The sequence below is a fragment of the Herpailurus yagouaroundi genome, unplaced genomic scaffold, assembly GCF_014898765.1.
Source record: "Herpailurus yagouaroundi ecotype Mexico unplaced genomic scaffold, PumYag 184, whole genome shotgun sequence".
In the NCBI taxonomy this organism is placed as follows: Eukaryota; Metazoa; Chordata; class Mammalia; order Carnivora; family Felidae; genus Herpailurus; species Herpailurus yagouaroundi.
In genome coordinates, this window is record NW_024412415.1 from 25,001,690 (window position 1) to 25,014,051 (window position 12,362).

At 43.3% G+C, this 12,362-nt stretch overlaps 1 non-coding gene across 1 annotated transcript; it reads left to right on the top strand.

Annotated features, from left to right (window-relative positions):
* The first annotated feature begins 3,405 nt into the window (after positions 1 to 3,405).
* On the top strand, positions 3,406 to 3,490 carry TRNAQ-UUG (transfer RNA glutamine (anticodon UUG)). Its single transcript has one exon. It is a non-coding gene; the product is annotated as a tRNA-Gln (tRNA).
* Positions 3,491 to 12,362: the final 8,872 nt, after the last annotated feature.

Here is a 12,362-nt window from a genome sequence, read left to right on the forward strand (position 1 = left end):
TGTTGGGAATTTTTATCAGAAAAGTTGAATTTTATCAAATACTTTTTTGGTATCTATTGAGATGATCTATGATATTTATCCTTCATTTTGTTATTTGGTGTATCAAAGTGATTGATTTGCAGATACTGAATCATTTTTGTATCCCTGGAACTTGATCGTGTAATGTGATTCTCTTAAAGTATTGTTGAATTTTGTTTGCTAATATTTTGTTGAGGATTTTTGCATCTGTGTTCATCATGGATATTGGCCTGTAACTTTTTCTTGTAATGTCCTTGTCTCATTTTAATGTCACAGTAATGCTGGACTCATAAATGAATTTGGAAGTGTTTCCTGCTCTTCTAACTTTGGGATAGTGTGAGAAAAAAAGGTATTCTTCAAATGCTGAGTAGAATTCATCAGGGAAACCATCTAGTCCTGGACTTTTGTTTCTTGGGAAGTGTTTGATCACTGATTCAGTCTCCTCACTAGTAATTGGTCTGTTCAGATTTTCTATTTCTTCCTAATTCAGTCTTAGTGGGTTTTATTTTTCTTGGAATTTATTCATTCCTTCTGGGTTGTTTAAATTGTTCATGTATAATTGTTCATAGTACTTATCAGATATTAGCTGAATTTGTTTACCAATATTTGCTTGCCAAATAGCTTGCCTCACAACTGCATGAAGATATTCAGTAATTTAAAGTATATATTATTTCCAGTTTGTTCCATTTTATCCATTCTATTCCACCCACATTATTGGCTACAAATACAAGTCACAATCATAGATACTGGAGATACATAATGAGTAAGATACAGTCTTTATTTGCAAGAAGGTGGCAGGCCAAACGAGCAAGGTTGCAGGGTATAAGTTCAGAGATTAAATGACTATCTAGACCACATTGTGACAGGTGCTAAAAGAGGTTGAAATTTTAAATTGGACAATCGTGGTTTTAAGCCTTCTCCTTATAAAACAAAAAGAAAAATTAATAGACACAAATATCAGGTCTCAGCCTAGATATTACCTCTTTCAGGGGCCTTCTCTGACCCACATATTTGCAACCAAAGAACCTATCAAAGCACCTTACACAAATCTAATACCTGCTTGTATTCTCCACTTGTCTGTTAAATTCCTTGAGGTAAAGGCCTACATTCGGTTCACCAAGAATATCCTTGCATCCACCACAGGTTGAATGAACGATAAATGTCAGCTTTGTGAGGATATCATTTTAAAAATATAGCACCTGGGGGCACCTGGGTGGCTCAGTCAGTTGGGCGTCCGACTTCGGCTCAGGTCACGATCTCACGGCCCGTGAGTTCGAGTCCCGCGTCGGGCTCTGTGCTGATGGCTCAGAGCCTGGAGCCTGTTTCGGATTCTGTGTCTCCCTCTCTCTCTGACCCTCCCCTGCTCATGCTCTGTCTCTCTCTGTCTCAAAAACAAATAAATGTTAAAAAAATTAAAGAAAAAATGAATTTAAAAATATAGCACCTGTTTCCCTTGAATATCTTTTCCCCCCAAAGAACTTATTACTTTAAATTTAGATTTTTAAATGTTTGGAAGTAGCAAAACTCATTTTTAAAATGAAAAACCTATTAAAAATGTCACAGGGGTGCCTGGGTGGCTCGCTCAATTAAGTGTCTGACTTCGGCTCAGGTCACAATCTCGCGGTTCGTGAGTTCAAGCCCCATAACAGGCTTTCTGCTGTCAGCACAGAGCCCACTTCGGATCCTCAGTTCCCAACCGCACCCCCCCCCCCCCCCGCCCTCTGCCCCGGCCCCACTGGTTCTTTTTTTTCCCTCTCTCTCTCTCACAAAGTAAATAATAAAATTAAAAAAAAAAAACTTGCAGCTTAAAAAAAACATGTTCTGATGACACGCTGTAGATGATCATAATTTGTTTTCTGACATTAGGAATATTTATTTTGGGGCCGGTAAATATTTATCTAGCATGACAGACATAGTGGTTGGGTGCTTTTATGATACCTGCAGATGAGGGAGTTGAAAAAATGAGCTGCCCTCTGTCCTGGGAGTAGTGAATGGTGCTTTCCGAGGCAGTATCTTTGAATCAAGAAAACCTGGGAGTTAAGTCTGAAGGAACCTGATGGCTGAGTGAAGGTGACTGGATTTTATTCTCTAAGCCCATGCAAAGGGAAGTTCCTGGGGATTTGTTTTTAGCAGGGAGTTACATGGGGCAGAGTTGTGCTTCAGGGAGAGGCTCTGAAGGCAGGCGAAGCTGTACCGGGGGCAGAGGAATAAGAGGCTGTGGCTGCAGAGAGCCTGACTCACGGTAAGAAAGGACAAGGATGGAGAGCTAATCAAGGAGGAATCCAAGGGCCTTGGCAATCCGCTGAAAGACAGTTTTGCTCACTGTTGTCTCTGTGCTCAGCGGCCAGCAATAATCAGTAATTGCTCCGGACGTGCTTTACTGAATGCGTCAATTCATGTAGGTGGGAAGGAAAAAGGAAGAGTCTGAGATGTAATTGAAAAGCCTGGCCTGGGTGCCTCAGGGGACAGTGGTGTTGGCAGAGGTTTGGAACTAGAGGGCTGGAGCAGGAACGGGAGGGAAGGTGGTGGATTCGGAGGGGGGCGACTGGTGTGGCCGTCGGCCCCTCTCTCCTCCCTGTGCTGTCCTTCCTGTGACCTGTACGTCTGTCACTTCTGTCTGCCTCCCCAAGTTCTATCATAGCATCTTTTTTGTGTTTGGGGGGGGGGGGGTTTGTTTAAGAAATGTATGGGTCCTTTCATGCTCCCTGGAAAAATCCTATCATCTTTGGACAGAAACTACCTTGGGAGCTCAAGAAGACCAGATGCTCAGTAAATGGGGAGAGGCGTTCTGTTCAAGTGATTTTTTTTTCTCATGTTCCTCAGGTTAAGGAGAAAACTTTAAAAAAATTCTTGGGTGAAATACTTGTAAAAAGAACTCTACCTTCCTTTGAAAGCAGATGGTTGACGTTACTGGTAATATAAATTACTTAAAACGTGTGAATAAGAAAAAACAATGGGCAACATACTCTCGCGATGATGACAGAGTCCTCTGAGGGCATTCTTTAACAAGACCATCCACGGGTGATTGTCTAGGGCATAGCTTCTGACCATTTACACCGTTGATATTTGGGGCAGGATAATTTCTTATTTCGGAGTCTGTCCTGTGCCCTTTAGGGCCTCGACTCGCAAGATGCTAACCACCCCCCACCCCCAGCTCCCAGAGTTGCTGAGTTGGGACCAAAAAAGGTCTCCACATAATACCAAATGTCCCCTGGAAGGCAAAAGCTCTCCTGGTTGAGAACCACTAATTTAGAAAAACAAGTATTTGTTTGGCTTCCCTATTTCCTATTAGTTAAGTAGTCTCAGACTCCGTGAATTTCCCTGGTATTCCCAGGTCTTTTCTGTAGAGAGGCAAATAATTTCTGTTCACTAAATGATCCTAGGGCTGCCTGGGTGGTTCAGTTGGTTAAGCGTCTGACTTTGGCTCAGGTCATGATCTCAGGGTTCGTGGGTTCAAGCCCCACCTCGGGCTTTGTGCTGACAGCTCAGAGCCTGCAGCCTGCTTCAGATTCTGTGTCTCCCTCTCTCTGTGCCTCCTCCACTCGTGCTCCGTGTGTCTGTCTGTCTCTCTCTCAAAAATAAATAATAAAACATGAAAAAAATTAAAATTAAAAAAGAGAGATCCCAAATGTTATGATTTTTGTATCACCTTGGAGTGTTGACCAGTTTTGTATCTAAACTAGAAACTTTATTCTTTTTTTCTTTTTATTTAAAAAAAATTTTTTTTTTCAACGTTTATTTATTTTTGGGACAGAGAGAGACAGAGCATAAGCAGGGGAGGGGCAGAGAGAGAGGGAGACACAGAATCAGAAACAGGCTCCAGGCTCTGAGCCATCAGCCCAGAGCCCGACACGGGGCTCGAACTCACGGACCGCGAGATCGTGACCTGGCTGAAGTCGGACGCTTAACCGACTGCACCACCCCGGCGCCCCTAGAAACTTTATTCTAACATTGCTTTATAAATGTCTACAAATCGTTTCTCAAGATGCTCTTTGAGCCAGATGTACCTTCTTCCTTCTCCTCTGTCTTAGATTATCTAATTGAGTAAGATTTTGGTGCCTGTTCAGTGTATACTTGTGGAGAGTCATATTTTTAACTTTTATGAAAGTTATTCAAAGTTTTCAAGTTTTGTGAAAGCGATCGACTTTTCCTTTCCTGGCTGGTGTGACCTGGGGTCACCATCGTGAACTTCAGGTCCGAAGGCTGCTAGTTTTCAGATTTGGTTTTCAAGTCTCCTCAGATCTATCTCTGTGATACTTTAAAATTTTTCCTGTCTCTGTCTATTCTGTCTTCTTATCCCCATTGTCACCGACATGGCTAGGCCCTTTTCATTTGCACATGGACTTCTCTTCCCAGAATCCTCCCAGCTGGCCCCTCACTTCTAGTCCTTTCCTCCTTCCTTCCTCCTTTGGGGAGCTCTGCTGTCAGATAAGGATTCTTGAACCATCCAGGCATGCTGCTCCCAAGACAAAGAAGCCAGGGAGCAGGATCAGAGAAGTTCTGTGTTGAAAGAGCTGGTCTTCCAGATTCAGGGGTACGGGTTTAGGGTTCAGGCTTAGGGTTAGAGTTTCAACACAGTGAGGAAACTGAGGCCTAGAGAAGCCAAGTAGCTGTAAAGTCACACAGTGAGGGAGAGGAATATTTTGTTACAGAGGTTGGTAATTAGTTTGAATGTGCCCTGGACAGTCCCTGGAAGTTGACTTGATGCATAAACCCCGGATATCACCCTGTTCCCCATTTGTTTCCATTGGAAAGGACAGAGCAGAAAATGGTTCAATTAATGGGTATGGAGAATGGGGTGCCAATTAATCCAAGCTTTTCTGGCCTCCATCACCATCTTCTATGTATGTGTTTATTTGGGGATTAGTCCCCTGTCTGCTTTAACCCCACAAAGGCCTGCCTTCCTTATTCTGCCACTCATCTAACTGTATAGCAGGTTCTTCTTGATGCTTCCGCACTGGGCTCCGTTTGCCTGTCACTGTGTGTTTCTGCTAGCCCTCTGGACTCGCCAGGTACTTCTGTCTCCCTTCACAAATACCAGCTTCTAACCTCTCCTGCTTTTTGGCTTTTTCACAGAACCAACACGTGAGTAAGTCCCTTAGTTAAAAAAATTTTTCCCACGAGTATAAGTGGATCAGGTTGGTTGTTAGACCCACTCTATCTCTGCATGATGGCACGGATGACACAGATGTATGGCATTGTGGATGGGAGCTTGACCAGAGCTCATGCGAATACACGCTTCCCCCACGACCTGAAGGTAGGGTGTGCCCATGGACACTTTCATAAGCCACACGGTAAAAGGGAAGAGTATCCCCTGCTTTCCCAAAGTTTCAGTGAAGCCACTTCGCTTTTTGGAAAGACCTACGTTAGTAGAGTAGCAGCTTTTTATTTTTTTAATTAATTTTTTTAGCAATGGCGAAACTCCCCTTTGGATTTAACGGATGCTAACGTCAGTCTTTTGTGAAAGTGAAGTGAGTGTAGTCTGAGGGAAGCAGGGGATCCCTGCATCTTACTTAAATAGCACCTGAAGTGTATGGATTCTGCCACTCAGAACATGGCCAAGATAACTGTGCGGTCCTAGCATAATCATTGCCTCCCCTACATCAAAATATATCCTGATGGCTCCAAAATTTAAATGTAAAAAGCCCCTAAAAATTATTAAACGCAAATGTGAGTGAATATTTGTATGACCCTGGAGTAGAAATGGGCTTTCTATTCCATTCATTACATGAATCTCCAAAGGCAAAAGGAAAAAATAGAGAAGTTTGACCGGATCAAATAATCGTGAGTTTCTGTGTATCGATTGTTAAGCCTAGGAAAGAGCCCCATAAAACCTAGCCAAACAATGCACTGGGATGACATAGCCACAGAAACTGAACGAAGAGTACATAACTGATAAATTCAGAGCTATGTTTTTTTAAGTTTATTTACTTTTGGGAGAGAGAGAGAGAGTATGCAAGAGAGCAGGGTAGGTGCAGAGAGAGAATCCCAAGGAGGTTCTGAGCTGCCAGCCCAGGGTCCGATTCAGGGCTTGAACTCACAAACCGAGAGATCATGACCTGAGCCGAAATCACCAGTTGGACGCCTAAACCACCTAAGCCACCCAGCTGCCCCTAAATTCAGAGCTCTTACAAATTAATAATAAGTAGTAAATAGTGTAACATAAAAATGGACAGAAACACATTAGTGGGAAAGAAATTGAAGAAGAAATGCAAATGGCCACAAATATATGAAAAGGGGCTCAAGTTTACTACTAATAAAAGAAATACAGATGAAAACCATAGTGGGATATCACTTTTCATCTATCAGTTGTGGAAAAGACAAAAACCAAAGATAATGCCAGGTGATGGCAACGGAGAAAAAAGTATTTTTGTGGTAAATGAAGAAAATCCTGTGGGTGGTGCCAATTAAATATTTAATTTATTTTTAAATGTTTATTTTGAGAGAGAGCACATACATGCACAGGAGGAGCAGAGAGAGAGAGAGAAAATCCCAAGCAGGCTCTTCACTGTCAGCTCAGAGCTCAACGTGAGATTCAATCTCATGAACTACGAGATCATATCCTGAGCTGTAATCAAGAGTTGGACACTTAGCCAACTGAGCCACCCAGGCACCCCAAGAGAGTAGTGTTTGTTTTGTTTCCCAAGATGATTCTAAAATAGCTTTTAAAAATTCTAAAAATCCATAATACATGTGAATTCTCGATAAATTGGAAAACTGATGTGGTATGTATACACAATGGAATATTACTCAGCCATAAAAACGAAATCTTGACATTTGCAATGATGTGGATGGAGCTAGAGAGTATAATGCTAAGTGAAATAAGTCAGAGAAAGGCCCTATGATTTCACTCATATGTGGAATTTAAGAAACAAAACAGATGAACATGGGAAAAGAAGCAAGCCAAGAAACAAGGTCATAAGTATAGAGAATAATCTGATGGGTGTGGTGGGTGTAAGAGGTGATTGGAATTAGGGAGTGCATGCGTTGTGGTAAGCACCAGGTATTGTATGGAATTACTGAATCACTGTATTATATACCTGAAACTAATATTACATGGTGTGTTGACTAACTGGAATTTAGATGAAAACTTCGGGGGAGGGAGGCGGGGAACCAAAACTGATGAAACAAAAAAGAGAAACTGAAAACCGGCAGTGATCACACAACCAAGAATACTGTGGTTAATGTGGGGTGCATTCTTTTCCAGACTTCTCACCTGAACTGTGTTTTTCATGAGAAACAAGAGATGCTGTGATAGTGTGGGGATGAGGGAGGCGGTGGTAGGATGGGATTTAGAGCTCCTGTATACTCTACAGCCTTCAGACTACCTTCTCTTGACTCCCCTGAAACATGTGACTTTTTCATACCTATGATTTGAAATGTCCCTCAATTAAGAAACAGCTTCTGTGTGGGTTAGGAATTTGTGAATGACGGCTCATATCAGACCTGAAAAAGTAGTGAGTAAAAAGGTATCCCTCTCGCTTTTATTAATGAAACCTAGAAGTAGGCAGTCAGTCCAGAACTGGTGAAATGGCTCCGTGGTATTACTTTCACCTCATGGCTTCCCCTTTCAATGTTGCCTTAAGATCCTAGATAGCTGCTGAAGCCCCAGCCATTAAATCTGCATTCATGAGTTCCCAAAGAAGGAAAGAAAGTCTTAGCCTCTCCTTTTTAAGGAGCTTTCCCATAAGTCCCATTTCTTACTTCAAATGATAGTTTTGTTTATGGTTTCCATATAGTTAAATCTGGTTTTTTTTTTTTCAACGTTTATTTATTTTTGGGACAGAGAGAGACAGAGCATGAACGGGCGAGGGGCAGAGAGAGAGGGAGACACAGAATCGGAAACAGGCTCCAGGCTCTGAGCCATCAGCCAGAGCCCGACGCGGGGCTCGAACTCACGGACCGCGAGATCGTGACCTGGCTGAAGTCGGACGCTTAACCGACTGCGCCACCCAGGCGCCCCCGTTTTTTTTTTAAATAATTTTCTGTTCTTGATATAATACTAAAAAGAAATCCCCAACTTAGGTATCATACATTTCCTGGATCTTTTGGAACTGTTTTTTCTTTTTAGATATAAATCTGAAATGTATGTTTATAGTGTTGGGGTTGTGATCTCGCTTTCTTTTCCCAAATGGCTGTTCTAAGGAGACATTTCCTTTAACCCATATTTGTTCATCCAATGGCCACTGCCACTAGCCAAGACCCTTCTCTAGACAGTGCAGGAGGCAGCCACACAAATTCTTACTCTTTTTTTTTCTTCTAGATTTCCTTAAGACCCACACTTAATTGTTTGTGCCTGTATTTCTGACCATTCCCTTTTTTTGTTTCAACCTCTGGGCCTCTTTTAAAGCCAGCGTATATTCCTGCTTGTATTCCTACGTGGCATTACCATCTGTTTTCACATATTTCTCCCACACGAGACTATGAGCACCTTGAAAGTAGAGACCGTCTTAATCAACTTTGTAACTCTAGCATCTAAAACTTAGCCTCCTCCATCAACAACTGTTACGTGGGGTGAATGGATGAAGCACTGCCATGTCACTTACCATTTATTATTGGTTCCGTTTAGGTTACTTCCTAATGACACAATGGAAGGCATCTTTTTGTTTTTTTAACGTTTGTTTATTTTGAGAGAGTGAGTGAGAGTGAGTGGGGGAGGGGCAGAGAGAGAGGGAGAGAATCCCAAGCAGGATCCTCACTGTCAGCACAGAGCCCAACACAGGGCTTTATTCCATGATCCGTGAGATCATGACCTGAGTGGAAATCAAGAGTCAGGCACCCAACTGACCGAGCCACCCAGGCACCCTGGGAGGGCACCTTAATCTCATTATTAAGTTACTTCCAACTCTCTTTTTTGGTAGGCTATTTCTGAGAAAGTTTCCTAAGCAAAATTAATCCCTTTAAAAAAAAACACAACATTGTTTTTTTTTTTTTTAACATTTATTCATTTTCAAGAGACAGAGTGTGAGTGGGGGAGGGGTAGCGAGAAAGGGAGACATAGAATCTGAAGAAGGCTCCAGGCTCTGAGCTGTCAGCATAGAGCCTGACACGGGACCCAAACTCCTGGACTGCGAGATCATGACCTGAGCTGAAGTTGGACTCTTAACCAACTGAACCACTCAGGCGTCCCAAAATTAATCCCTTAAATGCTGTTTGGATTTCAGTTAGTTTCAGCTTGGTGGCATTACATTTTGGGGCATAGCTAACTTCAGGGAGTCTCTACCTGTTAATTCCAAGAACTACAATTGACACTCGAACAATACAGGGAGTTAGAGGTGCTATCTCTCCCCATCACCCAGTCAAAAATCCATGTAAAACTTCTGACTCCCCCAAAACTTAATAGCCTATTGTCGACCAGAAGCCTTACCAATAACATAAGTCAATTAACACATATTTTATATATTCGGTGTACTGGATTCTCATAATAAAGTAAGCTAGAGAAAAAAAATGTTACTGAGAAAATCATAAGGAGAAAATACAAATACTGTACTGTAAAAAAAAAAAAAATCCACATATAAGTGCGCCCGCTTAGTTCCAAACTGTCTCGTTCGAGGGTCAGCTGCACCTGTAAACTCTAGTTCTAAGACACCGGTACTAAGAGGACCTTCCCTGGGACACCGAGGCAGTTATTCATTCGGGAAACATTTACAGTGAACCTGTCATCTTCAGGTTGTCATGCTAGCTGCTGAGGCAGAGCTGAGTCATTCGTGGTCCCTGCCCTCAGAAGCTCATGACACCACAGTGAGGGCCAGTGCATTTGGACAGGCTTATGAGGTGAGGGAAGAGAAAACATGGCGGTGGCTGGCCTCTGGGTCTGTGGTACTGAGGAGCGGGTAGTCTGGCTTTGGTAGAAAGGGGGGTCCACTCAACGTTGGGGGCTGAAGGGGAGAGTAAGCAAATAAGGCCTCCTGTACAATTCAGCAGATGATCTGCCTTGGGAATGTGAGCAGGAGGGAGCAAGCGGGATTGTATCTACTTGAGAAGATACCCTTCTTTCCTGCTTTGAGAATTTTCCGCTGCATTTAGTGAACAGATACATAGTGAATTCTATGGGGGAGGGGGGGCGGTGTTCTTTTTTCTTTCTTGAATCTCTTTTCCCTTTTGCTCCAGTTCATGGGGAGTGTCCGCTGAGTGTGGGTTTCATCGAACAACCCTGAGTCGAGACAGAGTTGATTGTGTTGGGTCTTTTAACCACTTGTGTGTGGCCAGCTGTCGTAGCCCATCTTCCCCGAGATCCCACTGGCCTAGAACATACAATAGAAGCTCGAAGAACCTCCACCCCTTCTTCCTCAGAACCTTTAATTCCTTTCAAACCCCAGCTCCAGCCCATCCAGTAATACATTAACTGGCTTAATGCCTGTGTATCTGTTTTCACTTTCTGCCCCCTCTGAGTCATATTCTCTTCTCCTTTATTAGTCAGTGGGGTTGCCCTTGCTGTCTCTCTGCGGATAGCATTTCTCTTCTGAGCAGCCTTAGAATTCTAACATCTACCATGCTGGGTGCTGAGAGAGCAAGCACATGACTTCCTGGAGCTACCAGCCTAATGAAGACAAAGCAGATACTTCCCAGAGGTAAACATCACTATATAAAATAAGTAAAAGGGTGCATTTGCCAATTTGTTAATGCAGCTTAAAATGGTTGGATTCCTGATGCTTGGGGCCTCCTCTGACTTTATTTTTGGGGCTGGAGGGTCCCCAGAACGTCCCCTGAAGTTAATAATAAACTCCACTGGATTCTTCCAGATTCACTCTGATGAGCCCAGCTTAGTTTCTCTGTTCCCTATTGGTAGAACTTCTAGACCTTCCCACAAACATAGAAAGATTTATAATCTAAAACTCAGGGGATGCAAGCCAAGCTATTTGCCCAGTGGGGAAGCTAAAGTTAGGAGGAGAGGAGTAAAGGGTTGAGGGCGGGAAGAGTTTGCTGCTTCCGGAACAGTAAAATAGGTCTGGTTATTGTGGGAACTCAGACCTGTGTTGGACGCTTTTATACTTAGTGTCTGGTTTCATGTTGCTTTTAATTTTTGATAGCTGAGGGAGTGGCTTCATCATTTTCAGGGTTAAATACCTGGCTGTACTCCTGAACTCTAGGATACATTTGCCTCCAGGCCCATCTGGCTCTGCCTTTACGTCTCAGAAGGGGTAAAAGAAACCTTAATGAAGGGCCTTGTCCTCCAGGTCCGGGTTCCTGCCTTGTGAACTGCCTGGTTCCCAGGCACGGGGGGGCCTGGGCCCTTCCCCTCCCCCGTGCTCTACCTTCTCTTCATGACCCGCACGGACTTAAAGTATGGAACCTGCCACCATCCCGAGTGCCTGAGAGATCTCTGCAGGTTGCCTGGCTCACGATTGTCCCGTACCTCCAGCCATCCTGTCCCTCATCTGCACTTTCCCGGTATCAGCTATAGCTCATTCCTCATCTCTGTGGTGCCAATACTGACCATGTCCAACTGAGCCTCTTCCAGGGCACAAAGGGACAATTTCAGGTCTTTCCCCTGGACTACCCATCTGGCCACATTACTACATCAACACTCCAGAGTTCAAGAATGCTATTTGTACCCTTCTTGAGCTATTTCTTGTGTAAAACAGGCCTTTGTGGGCTGGACCCGGAGCCTGCATAACCTTCATCAAGGGGCTGCATATGCCAGCTTCTAAGTCAAGTTTTAAATACGTGTTACCTTGTTTAATCCTCACCACCATTCTATAAAATAGGTATTGGTGTTAGTCCCCCTTATACAAAGGAAGTCACTAAAGGGGCGCCTGGGTGGCTCACTTGGTTGAGCGTCCAACTCCGGCTCAGATCATGGTCTCACACTCTTGTGAGTTTGAGCCCCATGTCGGGCTCTGTGCTGACAGCTCAGAGCCTGGAGCCTGCTTCAGATTCTGTGTCTCCCTCTCTCTCTGCCCCTCCCTCACTCACACTCTTTCTCTCAAAAATAAAACATTAAATTAAAAAAAAAAAAACTAAATAAACTCGCTAAAGCGTAGAGGAATTACAGAATTTGCCCATGACTGCACAGCTAGAAAGTGGCGGAGCCAGGGTTCAGACCTAGCTCTGACTTGGCAAAACCCAGGTGTATCTGCGGCTACCACATATTTCGTATTACTAATGTGTAAATTATCTCAACAAACTGTATCTCCAGTTTGTCAATGTCATACTAGCATATACTTAGCAAATGAGAGTGGATCCCTATTTTGATTACCTTAAAAATCAAATATTCAGAATATTTTCTTTTATTGAAAGAAATCTATATCTGTGGTATAACTTTTATGGGAAAGAAGGCAGGACTTTGAGCAGGCCATCCAAGAAAAGTCCTGAATAAAGAAATAGGAGGGTGGGGCACCTGG